General features: G+C 40.5%; 1 long non-coding RNA gene across 2 annotated transcripts; it reads right to left on the minus strand.

Moving 5' to 3' along the window:
* Positions 1-356: 356 nt before the first annotated feature.
* LOC135176056 (uncharacterized) lies at positions 357-1752 on the minus strand. 2 transcript variants are annotated; one of them, XR_010302547.1, is made up of 4 exons: positions 1624-1752; positions 1260-1280; positions 1043-1171; positions 357-631 (listed from the first exon to the last, which is right to left on the minus strand). It is a non-coding gene; the product is annotated as an uncharacterized LOC135176056 (long non-coding RNA). The 2 variants fall into 2 exon arrangements; XR_010302546.1 differs by lacking the exon at positions 1624-1752 and having other exon boundaries at positions 1260-1572.
* Between the last annotated feature and the right edge of the window lie 19058 nt (positions 1753-20810).

The raw sequence follows: 20810 nt of genomic DNA on the forward strand, positions 1-20810 counted from the left end.
CCAAGCAAATGTGGAGGCCAAAACACACCATACCCCATGACTTGCAACAGCTGTGTTTATGACTTCATCAGAGTAGTGCTAAATCTGAGGCAAGTGAAGGTGCCTTATATGCTCTGTATTGTATTAACATTTTTTCCCATGTAAGTGCCTCATTCCCTTTACCTTCTTACAACGCTTACTCGGTTTCCTCAGATCAGGACTCCTACATGCCAGCTACCCTTTATCCACCTACCAGTCATCCTCCATGTGTCCTCAATCTACAAAATGCCACAAATTCCACTCAGGCAAGGCATGAAGCCACACACACATATGTTGGCTGCTTGCAAAGCACACACAGAGAACCAGAGCACCTCAAACATGCCAGTTCCCTGGGCCCATATTGCACAGTCAATGTGTACAAGTCAGTCTAAATTTTTCCAAACAAAAATGCATAACAGCTGCAGCTCCAGAGTGTACAGTAATTCAGCTTTTTACTTTGGATGCAAGGTTTCCCTTTTGTCTGCACTCACACAGGCAAGTAGCTACAGCAGGATAGATTCAAGTCCAAGATGCTCCTTTACTTGCAGAAGCACAAGAGACACACCTCAAACATTTGCACCACTGCAGCATTTCTCTTCTTCCATGATGCTATCTGCAGAAGAAAGATGGTTGGCTTGATTTGCAAGCTAAGAGTTAGGATTACTGTTAGCTACTGAGAAAGTTGATGTCAAGTGAATTGAGACAGTAGAAAAGAGGAAAACAGTAACAAGTTTGAAAAGAACGTAATTTGTATATGCTTTCTAAATTATGCTCTAGTATGAACCTGAAAATACAAAACCCACAAACATTCCAATCTGTCCCTTTAGCTCCTCACTGTATATTTGGCAACTCACACCCCTTCAGGAAAGAAAGTGTTTCAACAACTTCTTTATCACACATATTCATTTGCAATACATTTCATTCATGTCAGTACGAATCGCTAACCATTTATATCACAAACAACAATAGGAGCAATGGATGATTAAAAACCTGCAAGGATTAGTCAGCTTCTTACAGAACCTACCATGTAATTTCAAAAATGTTGAGTCTGCAGGGTATTTTAGTACCCTGTCCTAAGACCAGAATTTTGTTGCTATAATAATGCAGCAGCAGCTCTTAGTTCTTCTAATCAACAGTGCAATTTACTGCAAAACTATAAACATACAAAATAAGAAAAGATAGCTTTCAGCTGGAGCCACTGATGCCAATATCCTCCAACTTCAGGGAGGCTCAGAGCTTACCTCCCTTCTTGAAGGCTGCCTCTGAAGGAAAAAAAAATTCAAGTTAAATTTCTCTCTATAAAACAATCATCAGTATAGGAAGAACTAAGATCCATAGCTTCCTCCTCTACCAAGCAACTTGCCAGTTGAAAGTGCTTGATCTGGCAGCATGTGTGGAAAGAGCTGCTTATGGCAGACTGCTGCTTAAGCAGCACATTCCAGCAAGCAACAGCTTGGCAGGACAGGGCAAATTACAGAAGCTATTTGGCTGCAATCACCAAGCAATTGTACCTCAGCAATCTTCCTACTCTCAAGAAAAATGTTTAAATAGTCTATTTTGCAAGGAAAAAAAAAAAAAGAGAGTGAACATAAAACAAATCCTTACAAAAAGAAACATAGCTGCTTCCTCATCTTACTCGAGAAGGTGCATTAACAGAGAAGGAAATGGCCCTAATATTGCTGGTCATTGATTTGCAGAGGCAATCTGGTGAGTCATCATTACAGCTGACAAAGTCTGAACAGGCCCAGCTGTCCATCAGATAGCTCAATATGGGTTTAAATTTCCTCAGAAATGTGATGATTTCTAGATCTCCTAAATCAGCTGCTAATTACTATACACACACTGATGCAAATATGCAGCTGGGTTTTGTTGCAGTATAATAATGGTATTTAATGCAGGGAGTTCTCTGGTGTCTGAAATGGCATATTTTCACAACAAATATACCAAAGAACTTTAAAAAAATCACATATTCACTTGAATTTTAATACAGACTAAGTAAGTGGGATTTCTCTGAGATCTAAAAAGGTTTTCACCTGATCTCATCTTACACATTTGCCATTAGTGTGTCATTTTGTATGCCTGACACATCAACTCATCTGTAACACTGATAAGATACTAAAAGAAAAGGCAAACAGTTTGGAATGGGACTGATGGCTGATATGTTATTCAGAGAAACTAAACAAAGCTGGGCAAACATCAATCATATTACAATGAATCCAGTATCACTGAAGTCACTGCAACACATTCATTTTGGAGATTTCACCTCCATTACAAGTGTGCCTAGGAAGTCTCAGAAAACAGGCAAATTAATTTCCTTTCCCTGATGCAAAAATAGGAAAGTTAGAATTACATCTACTAATGTTTTCAGGCTGACCTATCCCATGCTGAAATCTATGCTGACAAAGAAGACATTTTAGTATTAGCAAGTGTCTGGGCTGAAATTGTGGAATCATAAACTTAGTTTGGGTACAATTCAGAGATTTGGCTGGAAAATTTCCACTAAAGGAAAACCCACTGATTTGAAACAAAAAAAATAAAAAGTAATAATAATTTTTAGAAAGGTTAATTTAGACTAACTTAAAACTTTGACTTAATAAATTCTCCTTTGGGCTGCACACTACCTTGAACATCAGAAGTACTTCTGGTGTTTTAAGGTGGTGTATGGACCTTTTGGTAGGTTGAGATGAATGGTATATGAGGCTACACAAACCACTGAAATTATTCAGCTGAACTACTTCCAGTAGCCAAATTAGCTTGGGCAGCACTAGAATGGCCACTGTATGTGTCAAGGTGGCACACTAAAAATTCTCTTTCCTTTTCATCCCCAGTTTTCCATAGATTGAAGAGTCATGCAGAAATCTAGCACGAGAACAGACTAAACTGAGAGTTAGTACTCTCCCTACCATTGCTAAAAGAACCTTCCCCAATCAGCCATTGATATGCTAATCTGCTGGTTTCAGTTTAAAAAGGAAGGGAGGGAGGAAGGAAGGAGAAAGAAATTAATTCTGTGGTAGAGCTGAAAAGAGTCATCTACTGTGGCTTGCTTATCATCTTCTGAATGATTCATTAACCAGTGTAATTTAACCTGCCACATGCCCAGCTAAATTCCAGCTTAACAACACAGTGTGTGCTACCAGCTTTCCACCAATGTTATGACAGGCCAGTAATCAAAAGTTAAGTATTAACAAAGATGAGACTATCATGTAGCTACAAAACTAAAAACTACTATTTAGATCATAGAATAGAATCAACTAGGTTGGAAGAAATGTCCAAGTTCATCCAGTCCAACCTGTCACCAGACCTTTGTTTAGTTCACTTAATGAATTTGTCTTGGTTAAATTGATCTTTATTTAAAAGGCAAAACCTGGTTTTTTTTCCCTCTGTTTTCAGAACTTATCAAATTATGAGCTGAGCCAATTCAAAATAATGCACCAGCCGTAAGTTTTTCATCATTTTCTGTTTCCTAATTAAATGATTAATGCTCTGTTGTATTCTGAGAGTTTCTCTGTTAATAAGTAGGGGGAAATGAAAATGGAAAACCCCTGTTCAGATCAAGGGCATTAATCAATGGGATTGGGAGGGGGGGATGGGACAGGGAGCTTTCTCAGGATTAGGACCTTAGAAGTTTACAAGAACTGTGGTTCAGAGCACTGCCCCCCAAAAAGGCCCCTTTGCATCAACTGCTGAGTGATACTCTTCATCAGAACAGACAGGAACAACCTTAATATTAGGAAAAGTATAAATTCAATTCCATCCAGAATACAACACCTCTTTGCTTTCACAGTGTATGAGGCCATATTTTCAGAGTTGATTCATCTGCTGCTCAGGGATCTGTTTAAGTGATCAGATACCTTAAGTGCTGCATTGAAAGTAATTTAAATAGAATTTAAATGGAATGCTGTGCTAGCTTGAAGCTAGCTAGAATGTTTTGGTGAGGATTAGATCATAGGCTGTGAAATGAAAATAAGAGTGATGTCTACTTCCCTCATAGGTTTGCTGAGATGTATAAAAATACACAAAACATAGATAAGACACTTGGCACATCACTCTCGCTTGGGCTGCTGGCTGAGCTGCATTTTACTCTCTCTAACCTGACTCTCCATTTTTTACTAATCCACTTTGCTTCCTAACCCCCTGGCTGAACCTCCATTCTTCCTTGGGACTGGGGTAAGGTTGAGAGAGGTAGGGAGAAGGTGAAGGGGTGGTTGAGAGCCCCTCCTGGGGACTCAGGTTTCTGGGAGGGCTGTTGTGTTTCTGTATTACCTTTTACCTTGTATATTTCTGTATATACTGTAAATATCTGCTTGTATATTGTGCCAGCTGTAAATATAAGCTTCATTCATATTTCTAGAGCCAGCTGAGTCTAGTCTGCGTGATTTCTAAAGTAGGGGTGGGGAACACCCAAACCATCACAAATGCTGAATAAGTAAATGCAAATGTAACAGTTAAGAAATGTCTTCACATAATTTCTGACAAATCAAGTTGATTTAGAAAGATATCTTTAAAGTTGGTTATTTCTCCTGTATTGCTTTGGCACAGAAACAATATTAGTGAGATTTCTGTATGAATCAATTAAACCAGGAAGAGTTCAGTTTAACACAGAGTGAGTTGCTCTTCTTCACCTAAGGGTTGTGATTATTCCATTCAGCCTTTTTGTATTCCCTAGCTGGGAAAAACTTCTATCTCTTTACAAAACCAAAATTGTTTTTCCAAACCTACTCTGGTAAGAAAGTGGTGGAACTTGGAGGCATTCTGACCCATTAAAATCCTATTCCTATTTATATGAATTTGATGAGACTGTAAATTAATATTCTTCTGGGTTTGTTTTAATGATGAACAAGATAAGTAAGGAAAATGTCAAAGGACTTTCTTGCAAAGTAATTAAGTCTAATGGGACATCATTTTAAGCGAAAATGCAGAGAGCCTGAATATAAATTTAACAAAGTGTATGAACTCTGTTCCTCTGATATACAAGAATCTGATCTGGTAGAACATTGGGGCAAACAGAAATCTACTGAACTGAGACCAAGAGTTGCACATCAACTGATGTGGACATTCAAGCTTGGCATTCTCAAATCATACATTGGAATAGCAGAGATATTTTGCAATATGAACTCTTTTATCAAGTATAAAATGAAAATCCAAAGTAATAAAATTCCTGAAATACAGAGTATGCAACCATCAGAAGCTCTTTGCTTTTCCCATTCTAGTTCTCACTAGTGCCATAAATACTTGGTGTTCTTTTCCATAAGAAAGATTTTTAGTCTACAAGGATATAAATGTTCTGTGAACTAAAACATGTTCTCCTACATTCTGCTAGGTAATCCTATCACATTTGTACCAGGAGCAATCTGCAGCCACATAGAATCATGAAACCATTTAGCCTGGGAAAGACCTTTAGTATCAGGAAGTCCAACCATTAACCTAACACTACCAAGTCTGCTGCTAAAGCATTTCCCTAAGCACCATGTCTACGTGTCTTTACCTCCAGGGATGATGATTTAGCCAATTCCCTGAGCAGTCTGTTTCACTGCTTGACAACACTTTCAGTTAATTTTTTTTCCTAATTTGCTACGTGGGGAAGAGACAAACACCCATCTCTCTATGACATCCTTTCAGGTTGCTGTGGAGAACAGTAAGGTCACCCCTCAGCCATCTTTTCTCCAGGCTAAGCAACCTCAGTTCCCTCAGCCATTCCTCATAATGCCTCTACTCTAAACCCTTCAGCACCTTCCCTGCCCTTCTCTGGACATGCTCTGGAACCTCAATATCTTTCTTGTAGTGAAGGACCCAAACCTGAACAAAGTATTCAAGGTGCAGCTTCATCAGAGGTTGAGTATAAGGGGACAATCACCCCTCTAGTCCTGCTGGACACAATGTTGCTGATACGGGCCAGGATGCCATTACTTTCTTGGCCAACTATGCACATTGCTGGCTTGTGTTCATTTGGCTGTCAGCAAGTATACCCATGTCATTTTAATCCAGGCAACTTTCCAGCTACTCTTCTCAAGCCTGTAGTGTTGCTTGGGGTTGTTGTGACACAAGTGCAGAACTCAGTGCTTGACCTTGTTGAACGTCATACCTCAGCCCATCAATCCAGCCTCTCTAGATCCCTCTGAAGAGCATTCCTACCTTGGAGCAGTTCAATACTCCCACCCATTTTGGTGTCATCTACAAACTTACTAAGGCTGTACTTGATCCTCTCATTCAAAGCATTGACACAGATATTAAACACTGGTCCCACTACTGAGCCCTGGAGAACATTCCCTGTGATCAGTTGCAAACTGGATTTAACTCCATTCACCACCATGATTTGGGTATGGCCAGACAGCCAGTTTTTAACCCAGTAAAGCATCCACCCATCCAAGCCATGAGTAGCCCATTTCTCCAGGAGGATGCTGTGGAGAAGACTGTCAAATGCTTTACTGAAGTTCATGTAAACACACACAGCCTTTCCCTCATCCACCAAGCAGGTCATCTTGTCACAGAGGGAGATCAGGTTAGTCAAGCACGACCTGTCTTTCATAAACCTATGTTGGCTGGGCCTGTGCCTTTAATACTTCCTTCTTAAAGAACATCCATCCTTCCTGGACTTCTCTGCCTTTCAGTACTTCTCAAATGACTTTGTCATTCAATCTTCTAAACAAGCAAAAGTCTTCCTGATGACAATTCTATTGATGTCCCTCTACTCCTCCAAGAACTGAAACCTCTATCACTTCATGATCACTATGCCCAGGGTAGCCTCCAATTGTAACAACCCCACAAGACCATTTCTGTTCACAAAAAGCATGTCTAGCAGGATGCCTTCCCCAGCTGGCTCCCTCACTAGCTGTGTCAAGAAGTTCTCTTCAACGTATTCCAGGAACCTCCAGGACTGTTTCCTCTCTAACATATTGTATTTCCAGCAGACATCTGGTAAACTGAAATCCCTCATGAGAACAAGGGCAAGCATCATGATACGGCTGCTTATAAAAATAGTTTACCTGCCTCTCCATCTTGGTCAGGTAGTCTACAACAGACTCATAACACAGTATCTGTGTTGCTGGCTTTCCCCATGATTATTACCCATAAATGCTCATCCCTATTGGCACTATTGTTAATTTCTAGATATCCATAACACTCTCTAAGGCATATTCCTCTGACTTCCACACCAAATACCTCCACTAGCACAACAGAAGAGTCTTTCTCTCCAGTCAATACTACATCTATTTTCTACAGGGCAAAAAATGCAAAATGTTTTCTCTGGGAAGAGTTTATCATAGTGATTCTGTTCTGATTCTCTGAAATAAACTATTTTTTGCACTACATTCTTACCATACTCTGTTATTTCAGTTCTCACTGGCTTCTACATAATGATGACAGCCTGATGTAAACTAGTTCTCATTAATACTTACAGCCAAATGTCCCCCTAAATTGCTTTGGAGCAGCTACTGAATATAGCAGTAAACTATCAGGGTGCAATCTCTACTAGTGACCCATCCTAACTGTGAAATGCAATCATGAAAGACTCCTTCTCCATTTCTGCAAAATACTAACAGAAGAGAAGAGGTCCTTTCAGACACAGGACAGCAGAATACTAAGACTAATACAATACTTTCTGGAGCCAACTGCCAGAGTTGTGCAACAAACTGCTCTCACAAGTTTTCAACAGTCCTGACATCATGTTGAAATCTTGAGCTTTGCTTAAAGCCCTTCCTCTTGCAGAAGTACCATTATATTGTTCACTCTACAAAGCAGACTCAGTTGATACACTCCCACCCTGAAAGCCTTGAGTCACCCAGAACACTGAACGAGTTTGCCCTCGGGAATGGCAATACAACAGTACTCTCCAGATATCTCTCATTGGAGAACTCTCAGATATCTCACTGACTAGAGCCAGGGCTCATTTATTCAGTGATAAAAATTAAGCCAGGAAGAACACTACAGAGAACATCACACTACATTCTGAAGCACTCTTTAAGAGAGTGCAGATATCAAAATAGAACTCATATCACAGATATTTCAGTATACTGGAACTTAAGTGCTTTACAAACATGCTGCCTTGCTGTCTTACCTTTTTAACAAGCAGTGTAAATAAGATTGGTATTTATAGCTTTATTCAGCTATAACTCAATTGTAAACACCCATAATTTGGAAGCATATCTTGAGAAAGTAATGTAATTACAGCTCAATTACCTCAGTGTAGAGAGCCCAAGATGTACAGTATCAGATACAGAAGTTGTTTCACATTTTCAGCTTACTCAAGTTTCACTTTCCCAGGGATTGTGAAATTAAAAGGCCTTCTTTATAGCTAATGTGGTTAAAAATTCATCCCACAGCAAACTCAAAATACATTTTGCTCACAACTCATGAGCTCTGGATATTGTTTTCCAAAATCAGGAATGGAATCTTCCATCACAAAATCAGCACTCTCTATCATGTGCAAATTCAGAAGCCTGTTCTAGCTGTGTCATACTGTAAGGTAAATAAGAAATCTTCAACTGCAAATCATGTATGAGATGTCAAGTCTCGAGATTACTATTTGTATCCAGCAACATGCAGTTAGGGAAGATCCTGTATAATAAGTGAGCTGTGGTAAGGAACACATAATTTCAAGCTTTGTGTAATTATAGTGTGGGCAGCATTTGATCTCTTTTTTCTTGAAATAAACATTTACCAGTATGTAGTTTATTTTACCAGGAATTTATAGTGTGTGCAGCAAAAGTTGCTATTCATAAATCAAGTAAGTGTTCTGCAATTAGGATTGGTTTCTAGAATAACTCCTAACTTTTATTGCTGTTGGTTCATAATCTTTAATAATTTCAGACTGAATTTTTTTCATCCTTGCATTCCAAGCAAAGGATTTATCTTTTCCTGAAACACATGAATAAATTCTCAGAGAAGTTACATATCAGAAAAGTACCTTTGTAATACTGAGATGTTCCACTTGAAATGTCTGCACTTGCATGATTCAAACTTCAAGAACTAGAAACATTACACATTAACTCTTCTTTTTCATCCAACACTCACATTTTTCTTTTATTTCTTCATTAAGGAAGGTAAACAACCTAATGTGAGAAAGTCACTTTTCAACTTTTTCACAGCTATCAACAATTAAATCCACAGAGAAGTTATCTATATACCAGGTGCAAAGTCCTGGTTTCCCTCTTAGCTCCTTTGTAATTGGGTCAGGAAAGAGTTTGTAAGGCAAAATCTCTTGGAGTGATTGTTGGTGTTCAATGATCCCAAACCTGGGTTTCATAAATGTGGATTTGAGGCCAAGTAAACTCAGCTAAATTGTTTTAGCATTTTCCCACTTCCCTTCTCACTGGCAATGTAAAAATAATAGTATTTCCCTATCTCACAAGGGTGTTGTAATGGAAAAGCACCAGAATTGTGAAGTTTTTACTTAAAATAGTAAGAAAAACTATACAACTGCACTACAAGTAAAAGCCATAACTGGCTTCCTGAGGTCCCATTCACCAGCTGTGACTTCACAGGGACACAGCAGTTGCAAAGTATTGTGGAGACTACTGGCCAGCAGTTTGCCAACACTGCCATCGCTGCAGCTGCCACACAGACCTCTGTGGTGTCAGGAGCCACCCCTGGCTTGCAGTCAACAGAAGAGAATAACAGCTCAAAGGGCAAACAGGCCACTACTGGCAAAATTAATTCTGGTCTGCTCACGACAGGAATTTTTCTCAACAATTTAGTCAGATAGTTCAGAGACTTTTAACTCATTGTCCATGCTTCCAACAAGAATCATTGCCTCAAACATTTGCACACATAATACATTTTCTTCTGATACATTTTTATTTCTCATTGAAAAGACAGGAAAATCTAAGGCAATAGTTAACATTAAGAAAAAAAATAAAAGAGAGATCAAGAAATAAATCAGTAGAATGCTAATAGGCTACAATGACATTCAAATTTCCCATGTAGAGAATCTTTTAAGCTTGTTTGGAAATGGGAAACACATAGGAATTATTATCAGATTTGTTCTCAGGTAATAAATGTAAGGTGTGCAACATCATACTTTCAGTTTCACTTTGAAATATTTTGCTATCTTCCTCCTATATTTGTACTTCAGAGGATTAGTTTGCCTACCTAAAGAAATCCTAATAAAATCCTAATAAAATCAATTAGATTTTGACAAGAATTAGACTGCTTCCTTAAGAAACGATCAGGATAAAGAGCTGTTGTTGTCTCTCCAAGCAAGATGCAGCAGTACAAAGATCTTGTGACAATATGTACTTGGACTTTGCTCATGGCAGAGTGAGCTCCCAGCTGAAAAAGCAAAAGTGTAGATGACTTCTATCCCAATACTTAGTAAGCAGAAAAGCTTCTTCCCTCTCCTTGGGATATAGAATAATGGGTTTTTTATTACCTATATCTATTAATACCGGTGCTGACTGGAGTAGAATGCTTCATATCTGAATATGGAAATTTAGTTCCTTGCTTTCCTTAGTTCTTGATGTAGCTTTAATGCCACTTTAAAAATCTCCACTTCATCTCCAAACTGGAAAAGGTCAGGACTAAAACTGTACTGGATGGTCTTGGAGGTCTCTTCCAACCTGGTTGATTCTATGATACCTCTTCATACACTGACCTCCCAATAAAAATGTCACCTAAATGAGACCAAAAGAGGTTTTCTGTCCATAGCCACTCTAGTGTCATGGAACAATAGTACAGGACATTTCTTTGGTAGCTATGTACACTCTAAAGAAAAATTAAAATATCTGACTTCTACTTTAAATCATATATCATTTACTCATTTTTAGCACAGGAATACCTATGGCAAATTTCCACTCAGGCGTGAAATATTTCCAGAGGCAGCCACTGCCTCCTTATTGGAATTAATTCCAGATAGTTCTCTCATTCACAGGAGAGTCTAGGAAATATTTGGTCAGTATCTTGCCTCTCTTTGCATCATCAGACTGTATTATTATTCTACAGCAGAACTGGGGCAACAGACACTTGTATTACAGCAGTTTCTCCTCCTCTCTTGAGACATTTGCAATGACTCTAATTACCTCAGAAGCAGGAAAGACCCCTCCCCATCACAGCTCAGAAGCATACGTGTTCCAAGTTCTGGGAAGCTCACTTCTGCTCTTGTAACAAGACAACTCATTGTACTATGGAGGATCTAAAGCCAGGACAAACTGCTAATCTGAAATATTTTTTGAAGGGTTTTGTCAAAGTTTTAAAATGAAAGAATGGAAAGATCACATCACTAAAATCCTTGTAGCACTATCATAAACCACCTACACTTGAACCTGAGACCTTAAGTTTAGACATGGCATTTTCACCATTTCAGCTCCATGGCAAAATAAGCATCTAGTCAGGCCAACAGACAGACACACTCCACAACTGTAAACTTAGCATGTTTATTAGTACTAAGGAAATCAAATTTTCTAACCAAGCTTTGCCATATTTTTCAAATTTGCCAAAAAAATCCTGATAGTCTGTCCTGGCAAAATATGCTATCCACTACTTAAGTGCAACAACATTTGATACTTTTCCATAGATAAACAGTGAATTTGTATTTTATGCATTATTTTATACTGAAAATAATGCATTAGGAATATTGCACCAGGGAAAAACTATTTTTGTATGCCACATTCTCCTATGACTGCAATGATACTGCAACAGGCTGCCATGGGGGATCGTGGAATCATAGAATCAACCAGGTTGGAAGAGACCTACAAGATCATCCAGTCCAACATAGCACCCACACCCAGCCAATCAACTAGACCATGACACCAAGTGCCCCATCCAGTCTTTTCTTGAACACCTCCAGGGACAGTGACTTCACCACCTCCCTGGGCAGCCCATTCCAATGCCAGTCACTCTCTCTGGCAAGAACGTCCTCCTAACATCCAGCCTATACTTCCCCCAGCACAACTTGAGACTGTGTCCCCTTGTTCTATTGCTGGTTTTCTGGGAGAAGAGACCAAGCCCCACCTGGCTACAGTCTCCCTTCAGGTAGTTGTAGACAGCAAGGAGGTCTCCCCTGAGCCTCCTCCAGGCTAAACAACCCCAGCTCCCTCAGCCTCTCCTCATAGGGTTTGTGTTCCAGGCCTCTCACCAGCTTTGTCACCCTTCTCTGGACATGTTCCAGCACTTCAACATCTCTTTTGAATTGAGGAGCCCAACACTGGATGCAGTACTCAAGTTGTGGCCTGACCAGTGTTGAGTACAGGGGAATAATAACCTCCCTCATCCTACTGGCCACACTGCTCCTGATACAGCCCAGGATGCCACTGGCTCTCTTGGCCACCTGGGCACACTGCTGGCTCAGTGGAGTCTCCTTCTCTAGAGATACACGAAACCTGCATTCCTGTGTGATCTGCTCTGGCAAGAGGATTGGACTAGATAACCTTTTGAGGTCCATTCCACCCCCAACATTCTGTGATTCTGTGTGACATAAGACATTGTAAATAATCTTTCTAAACTGGGCATGGGCATGCAAGATGGAATTACAGTGATGGTGTTCTAAGTGGGATGACAAACAAACACAAACACAAAATAGAAGCCATTTCAAGCTAGATCAGTATGTTCAGCTGGAGAGCAATGTATATCACCTTATCCTCAGTCCTGTGCAGTATGGTGTTTAGATCACAAGTGACTTACCTCCTGTCAGCACACCATATACTTTTACTTCACAATTAAGACAAACTCAAAGATGCAGCACTTAGGCTGCCTGTCTTGCAGCATTCCTTAAAATTTTAAGTTAGGGATATTTTAAGCAAACACAATGTTTAAAAAGTCCCTACTTCAGTGGCCTGTACCACTCAACAATTTCTTCAGCTGCAGCTGTATAAAGATACTAAGTCAACAGAAAAAATATGGATTGATGTACAGAAGTTGCAATCTCAGCTGGCTTATATCTGTATATATAATATACAAATCACCTAGAACCACCTCTAGAGTTCCTTCCTTTTCTTCAGCCCCATGATTTTGCATTATTTTCTGTTCTGGAGACTGTTTGGGACAACTTCTAAATTGGAAAATGTTAGAATTAGTCAGCATTGCCCAGTCCTCTTTTTTGGTACCCTACCATGCCCAGCCATCTAAAGAACACCATTTGGCAGGGAGGTATCATTATAGAAAAGTTTCTTTACAATTGGAAACACTCTGATCATTACTAGGAACATTAAGCTACTTTAAATGGCAGGCTATTTTTGGTAACACTGTGACACACTGGGACTAAATAATACTAGATGCCCATTAACCCTCTTTGAAGAGCAAGAGTGCATCAGCCCCTTAAGAAAACAAAACAAAAAAAAAAGCCCATATGCTGATCCAGCTGTAGGGGAAGCCAAGCACCTTAACCTCACTGTGTTTTAGTGAAAGTAGAAAGATTTCTCTTTGTTAGTACTCTAACAGAATAATAGTCACAGAGCAACTCAGGTTAGGTACTGAAAATCTAACAAGTTACTTTTAAAAGACACAGACCCCAAAAAAAATCAACAATTAAATTTACACACAAAGCCAGAAGCAGAACCAGAAATGGAAGCCAAATTTGAGCCACTGCTCAAATCACAAACCAGCTCTTCATCATTATCATATGTGTGTGTAGGATCTTTTTTCCTCCACCCTGTGAGTTAATGTGCTTTGCTTTTCTCTCTTACATGGCTATACACAGACCACAGAGAAGAGGCTGCAGTAGTTTCGATTCCCTGCTCTTTCTTCCTTATTAGAAAAACCATATTTGGTAGACAGAAAGTGCTGCACCTGGGACTCAAAACCCAGAAGAAAATAACTTCTGTCTCATTCAAGCAATGAAGTGTGAAGGACTGTTAATTTATAATCTCATTTTAGAAGAATTCCACATGTGCCCCAGCTCAAGTACACGCTGGGCAGAAAACAGAGCAGATGTCTTGGTTTATTTTGCTCCAAGTCTCCAAACTAGGGTCATCTCAGTTTTTTAACTTAATTTACAGGATGTTACAACATATATTTAAGCTCTCCACAGGAAAGAAATTTCATTCTTCTCACTTTAGACCAGCCTCTGTGAAAATGAGTGAAAGCATAACAGCTTTCTGCTTTTATATAACCATTTGGATCATAGGCTTGTGTTTTGATGGAAGGTAGTCCCTGCAGGATTTCTAAGATACTAAAGGAGAGTATTAAACCCTTTCATTCAGATATTCTTGAATTCAGAAATGAGAAGAGAAAGGTAAGCAGCTAAGATACAAAACCATGAAAAATTTAGTCGTTAAAAATGGAGTCAGCTAGACAAGCACGGTAAAGAAGTTACGACATGAGCTGCAAGGAGAAGTTAAGGGAGCATGGCAGGAAGACCTGTTGCAGCTGCAAGCCAGACAGCACTGCAGCAATCAGCCACTTGAACCAGCTTCAGAAGAGACTGTTTAGCACAGCTGGCCTGGTAAAAGATGAAGTGAAGTTGGCAGGAATGCCACAACAGCCCTTTGTGCAACAGAATTCAAGCCCTGAAACCAAACAGCCTGCACAGCTACAAGTGCAACCAAGAGAAATCACTAATTTTGCCATTTTATTTATTTATGTCAAAGTTTTGCCCTCCCCACCCAAAAAAAAAAAAAAAAAAAAAAAAAAAAAAAAAAAAAAAGGCAGACATTTCATTCAGAGTCTCAGGTTGTGCCAGTGGAGGTATAGGCTGGATGATAGGAGGAAGTTCTTGACAGAATGAGTGATTGGCATTAGAATGGGCTGCCCAGGGAGGTGGTGAAGTCAGTGTGCCTGGAGGTGTTCAAGAAAAGCCTGGATGAGGCACTTAGTGCCATGGTCTAGTTGACTGGATAGGGCTGGGAGCTAGGTTGGCCTGGATGATCTTGGAGGTCTCTTCCAACCTGGTTGATTCTATGATTCTATGATTCAGCATTTAAATAAATCTTTTTTACTAGCACCTTCTTCATAAACTCCCTTTCCAAGAGCAATATCAATACAAGGAATATAAAACTACCTTAGCAGCACCACAGATACTGGCATGATGGTACTTTGCATATCTAAGTGACAGTATTAGTATTCATGAACACACGATTCAGAGCATGAGAGAGCTTCTCTGGATAGATCATCTATAGCACACTATCTCAAATGCCTTGTCTCAAGGCACAGTTCCACTGTGACTTGTTCCAGAGACAGCTCAGTTATCACCAGCTCTGGCCCTGTGCTCCAATGCACAGTGTAAGCACACACTCCTGATGTATGTTCAGAATGCTTAGAAGTAAAATTCAGACATGCTCTGAACTCTCAAATTCTTGAAAAAATAAAGTGTTTTCAGGCCAGGCTATACCAAATATCTTGCCATGTTAACAAGAATAGATGCAGCTTCCCTTCAACATGTTGCAGTTTAGGACTACTCAGACCACTTCTCATAGGCTATCTGATCAACCTTCTGAACAGAGGGATGGCTGTTCAGATTCCCTGCCAAAAGCTGTCTTGGTCTGAACTGAGTGCTGTAAAAAATTATAATAAAGCAGCATTGCCTGGTCTACTTTTCAGTATATTTTTATTTAGTTACAGTATCACAGTATCACAGTATCATCTGGGTTGGAAGAGACCTCACAGATCATCAAGTCCAACCCTTTACCACAGAGCTCAAGGCTAGACCATGGCACCAAGTGCCACGTCCAATCTTGCCTTGAACAGCTCCAGGGATGGCGACTCCACCACCTCCCCGGGCAGCCCATTCCAGTGTCCAATGACTCTCTCAGTGAAGAACTTTCTCCTCACCTCGAGCCGAAATTTCCCCTGGTGCAGCCTGAGGCTGTGTCCTCTCGTTCTGGTGCTGGCCACCTGAGAGAAGAGAGCAACCTCCTCCTGGCCACAACCACCCCTCAGGTAGTTGTAGACAGCAATAAGGTCACCCCTGAGCCTCCTCTTCTCCAGGCTAAACAATCCCAGCTCCCTCATCCTCTCCTCATAGGGCTTGGTCTTCCACAAGCCATGCCTGATTTTTCAGTCTGACAATCTCCTCCTCTTCCTAGCAGTTGAGAGTTCTGAAGGAGAATCCAAAAAAAAAAAAAGAAAAAAAGTTTTCTGTATTTTACAGTTTATATCTCAGCTTTCCTGGTTTTCATTCTCCTGTATCTGCTGCCATTGCACATTTTAGATACTCTCCAATGACATCCTTGACAAAGCATTAAGTGTCAAGTTTCCTTTTCACAATTCTGGCACTTTGGTTTCCCCAGACACCTGCTACCAGCTCTGTCATTTCTCCTATTTAGTTCCTCCCTGCTCAGTTTCATGGCTTTTTATTATTTTACTAAACCCTCAGAATACAGACAATAACCTAAAAATACCTTATTGCTTCAGTTAATTTGCCTTACCACACACTTCATAAAAGTAATCAGATGTTTTTCTAAACCTCTGATCTGGCTGGTATAATTAATTACCTGTATGAGTATTCATCTTCCTTATCTCATTCCTCTGGTTAAGCCATTAACATTCAATATTACTACATGAAGAAATGCACAGGAATATAAGGCATATCCCCAGTGTTGCTTAACAAACAGACATTACAGTTCAATACCAGAGAAGAAAGAGGACTGTTTGTCTTACTGAAACATCAGCATGAACTACCAGCTATATTTCTTCTACACTATTGGTACAAATAATTTTTAAGAAATGATTCATACCTAGGTAGGTTTTGTCCACATATAGCCCACAAATAGATGTACTTAAATGTACTTTGAAAAACATCTGAAAGTCAATTATTTCCTGTCACCATTTTGTCTTTTTAAAGAAACTTGCTGAAATTTCAGATAAACCCAAAATGTCAACAGTTTCAGCTTTTGACCAAAAGCAGTACTAAACATGCATGATATACCTCCATACCTCTATCACATTGCACTTTAGCTTCAAAAACAAATCATAGAATCATAGAATCAAACAGGTTGAAAGAGACCTCCAAGATCATCCAGTCCAACCTAGCACCCAGCCCTAGCCAGTCAACTAGACCATGGCACTAAGTGCCTCATCCAATCTTTTCTTGAACACCTCCAGGGACGGTGCCTCCACCACCTCCCTGGGCAGCCCATTCCAATGGCAAATCACTCTCTCTGGGAAGAACTTCAAACAACCTCAAATTTAGCTGATTTCAGATCAGGAGCCTTACAGATTAAGTCCTTCCAGCAATGCTTCTCTAACACCATCAAGGTGAATTTGATAACAGGTCCTCCATTAACCATAATGAATGATGGGAATCAATTCTTCAGAATTAAAGATATAAATGGCCCAGAACTAGCCTAAGTCAGTATATATCTATACCTATCACGCATCTTGCAGAGGCCACAGGATGGAACACCAGTTTCTAGGAAAGCTCTGCTTTTTGCACAGATTCTACAATCAATGTACCAAGAACATTTTGAAACGTAGCCCCGTGGCATAGCTCCAGTAGATACATGGGCAGGTTTGGCACTTATTCTATATCAATCTCAAACTGTTGCTTATTTATTATGGCATTTCTTTTTATTCAAATATTCTTGTTTTCTTACTTAAGGTGAGGCAATCCTGGGTCAGCTCAAAGGTCTAACTCATATGACATCTGTGATGCTAGCCTGCATCAGGCGCCTCAGCAAGACAAGAACAGGCAAATAGGTGTGGGTGGGTGCCTCCATAATGCATGCATGTGTACATTACAGCACTTGCTGAGCTGGTGTTACACCCCAACAGACCACGCTGAATCAAATTGACACTGTGAACTCTGATTCAGGAAGATGTTGGTGGTATCAGTTCCACCAGGAATAATAATGGAAATCTTTAATTTCTTTAGGCACCCATGATACCTTGAGAAGCTTCTTTCATGAAAGGGGAAAATCTCCTGTGAACAGAATTAAGAGATTTAACTGACCTGAAGGAAGGCTTAAGTTTGAAAGAAATCACAACTTTTAAGGAAGAAATCCCTTGAAAACCAGTAATTTCCCCCTGGAAGACTATGGTCTTCCTTTTCACTAGCTAATATGAACATTTTATAGCAAAAGCTATGTGAAAAATATATATGTGGTCAAAAGTTTCAAATGACAAATAGTACATAGCTATCTAATCTTTGTTCATCAGTCTGCTTATAAATACATTCTGACAATAACAAACAGGACAATTTCAAATTTATAACATAACCTCAGACAGATCTAGACAACAAAGAGGAATTTTAGGTACCCAAATCCATGCTTCAGGTGTTGGTAACATCCACGTGTCCAGCCATTAAAAATCTCATAGACTATCATCTATGTCCCATGTCCATCTAAACTACCAGTTGAAAACATTCTTTAATCCCCAAATATTTTAGATTGTGATTTCCTCAATGTAGTGTTTATAAATCTACTATGTACTGCATACTAAGAAAATACAGATATATGTATATGGTTTTGTTTACATCTAGACCTCTACCAAATTTCCCAATTTTTCTTTTGTTCTCCACTTCTCCCTGAGTTCCCTCAATGTTTTAAATTTGAAGGGATCACACACACACACAGAATAAAGGGGGGGGGGGGGGGGGAGAGGAAGGGAAAGGCAGAAAAAGGCAGAAACACTTATTCTGAAATCCAGTATTTGTCACCAATGTGACATCCATCTACAGAAAGTGCCAAAAGGAGGATCCAGGGTTTGGTGTCATATGAGGCGTGGTTGAAGGAGCTGGCGTTGTTCAGTCTGGAGAAGAGAAGACTAAGGGAAGATCTTATTGATCTCTACAGCTACCTGAAAGGAGGTTGTAGTGAATCGTAGAATCAAACAGGTTGGAAGAGACCTCCAAGATCATCCAGACCAACCTATCAACCACACCCAGCCAATCAACTAGACCATGGCACTAAGTGCCTCATCCAGCCTTTTCTTGAACACCTCCAGGGATGGCAACTCCACCACCTTCCTGGGCAGCTCATTCCAATGGCAAATCACTCTCTCTGGGAAGAACTTCCTCCTAATATCAAGCCTATATCTTTTCCCGGCACAACTTGAGACTGTGTCCCCTTGTTCTGCTGCTGCTTGTCTGGGAGAAGAGGCCAACCCCCACCTGGCTACAGCCTCCCTTCAGGTAGTTGTAGACAGCAATGAGGTCACCCCTGAGTCTCCTCTTCTCCAGGCTAAACACCCCCAGCTCCCTCAGCCTCTCCTCATAGGGTTTCTGCTCCAGGCCTCTCACCAGCTTTGTTGCCCTTCCCTGGACACATTCCAGCACCTCATCATCTCTCTTGAATTGAGGGGCCCAGAACTGGACACAGTACTCAAGGTGTGGCTTGACCAGTGCTGAGTACAGAAGGGCAACAAGGCTGGTGAGAGGCCTTGAGCACAGCCCTACGAGGAGAGGCTGAGGGAGCTGGGATTGTTTAGCCTGGAGAAGAGGAGGCTCAGGAGAGACCTTATTGCTGTCTACAACTACCTGAGGGGTGGTTGTGGCCGGGAGGAGGTTGCTCTCTTCTCTCAGGTGGCCAGCGCCAGAACGAGAGGACACAGCCTCAGGCTGCGCCAGGGGAGATTTAGGCTGGAGGTGAGGAGAAAGTTCTTCACTGAGAGAGTCATTGGACACTGGAATGGGCTGCCTGGGGAGGTGGTGGAGTCGCCATCCCTGGAGCTGTTCAAGGCAAGATTGGCCGTGGCACTTGGTGCCATGGTCTAGCCTTGAGCTCTGTGGTAAAGGGTTGGACTTGATGATCTGTGAGGTCTCTTCCAATCCTAATAATACTGTGATACTGTATGATACAGGGGAAGAATAACCTCCCTCATCCTACTGGCCACACTGTTCCTGATGCAGGCCAGGATGCCATTGGCTCTCTTGGCCATCTGGGCACACTGCTGCCTCATCTTCAGCCTACTGTCTACCAGTACCCCCAGGTCCCTTTCTTCCTGGCTGCTCTCCAGCCACTCTGTCCCCAGCCTGTATTACTGCTTGGGGATGTTGTGGCCAAAGTGCAGAACCCTGCACTTGGCCTTGTTAAATCTCATCCCATTGGCCTCTGCCCACCCATCCAGCCTGTCAAGGTCCTTCTGCAGGGCTCTCCTATCCTGCAACAGATCAACACCTGTTCCTAGCTTGGTGTCATCTGCAAACTTACTGATGCTGGACTCAATCCCCTCATCCAGATCATCAATAAAGACATTGAACAGTGAGGCTGGTGATATTCTCTTCTTCCATGTAACTAGTGACAGGACAAGAGGAAATGGGTTTAAGTTGTGCCAGGGGAGGTTTAGACTGCACATTAGGAAAAAAAAAATCATTACTGAAATGGTGGTGAGGCACTGGAACAGGATGCCCAGGGAGGTGGTGGAGTGGCCATCCCTGGAGGTGTTCAAGAAGTGTGCAGATGTGCTGCTTCAGGGTACAGTTAGTGGTTACAGCAGTTGGGCTATGGTTGGAGTTGATGATTTTAAAGGTCTTTTCCAACCTAACTGATTCTATGATAAATGTAGAATTCTTTTTCTCCCAATATACTCTGAGAGTGGAAAGATGGAGGCTCTTAGGGGTGTAGTCTTACAAAATAACTCTTAAATGCTGTACTACAGTAAAAAATGCTTCAAAATAGAATACATAAAAAAATATAACCCATTCCTATAGTGCAGCACTCTGTTCATCTGCTGCAGTTTTGTAGTCTTAGTGCAATTAAAATTACCAACTGTATAAACATGTTCTTTGCAAGAATTCACTAAATTTGTAATCCTAGACAGGAAAAAAAAATCATGACTGTTGTTACCAGTCTGGACAATTTTTCTCCACAGAAGAGAGTATTCCATTAAAGCATTTTTAATTTTTCATAGCTGTACAGCACCTTCAGTTATAAAACTCTACTATTTTGAATAGTATTCTGCAACTGTTTTTAAATTAATAAGTTGATAAT

The sequence above is a fragment of the Pogoniulus pusillus genome, chromosome 6 (assembly GCF_015220805.1).
Source record: "Pogoniulus pusillus isolate bPogPus1 chromosome 6, bPogPus1.pri, whole genome shotgun sequence".
NCBI classification, from domain to species: Eukaryota; Metazoa; Chordata; class Aves; order Piciformes; family Lybiidae; genus Pogoniulus; species Pogoniulus pusillus.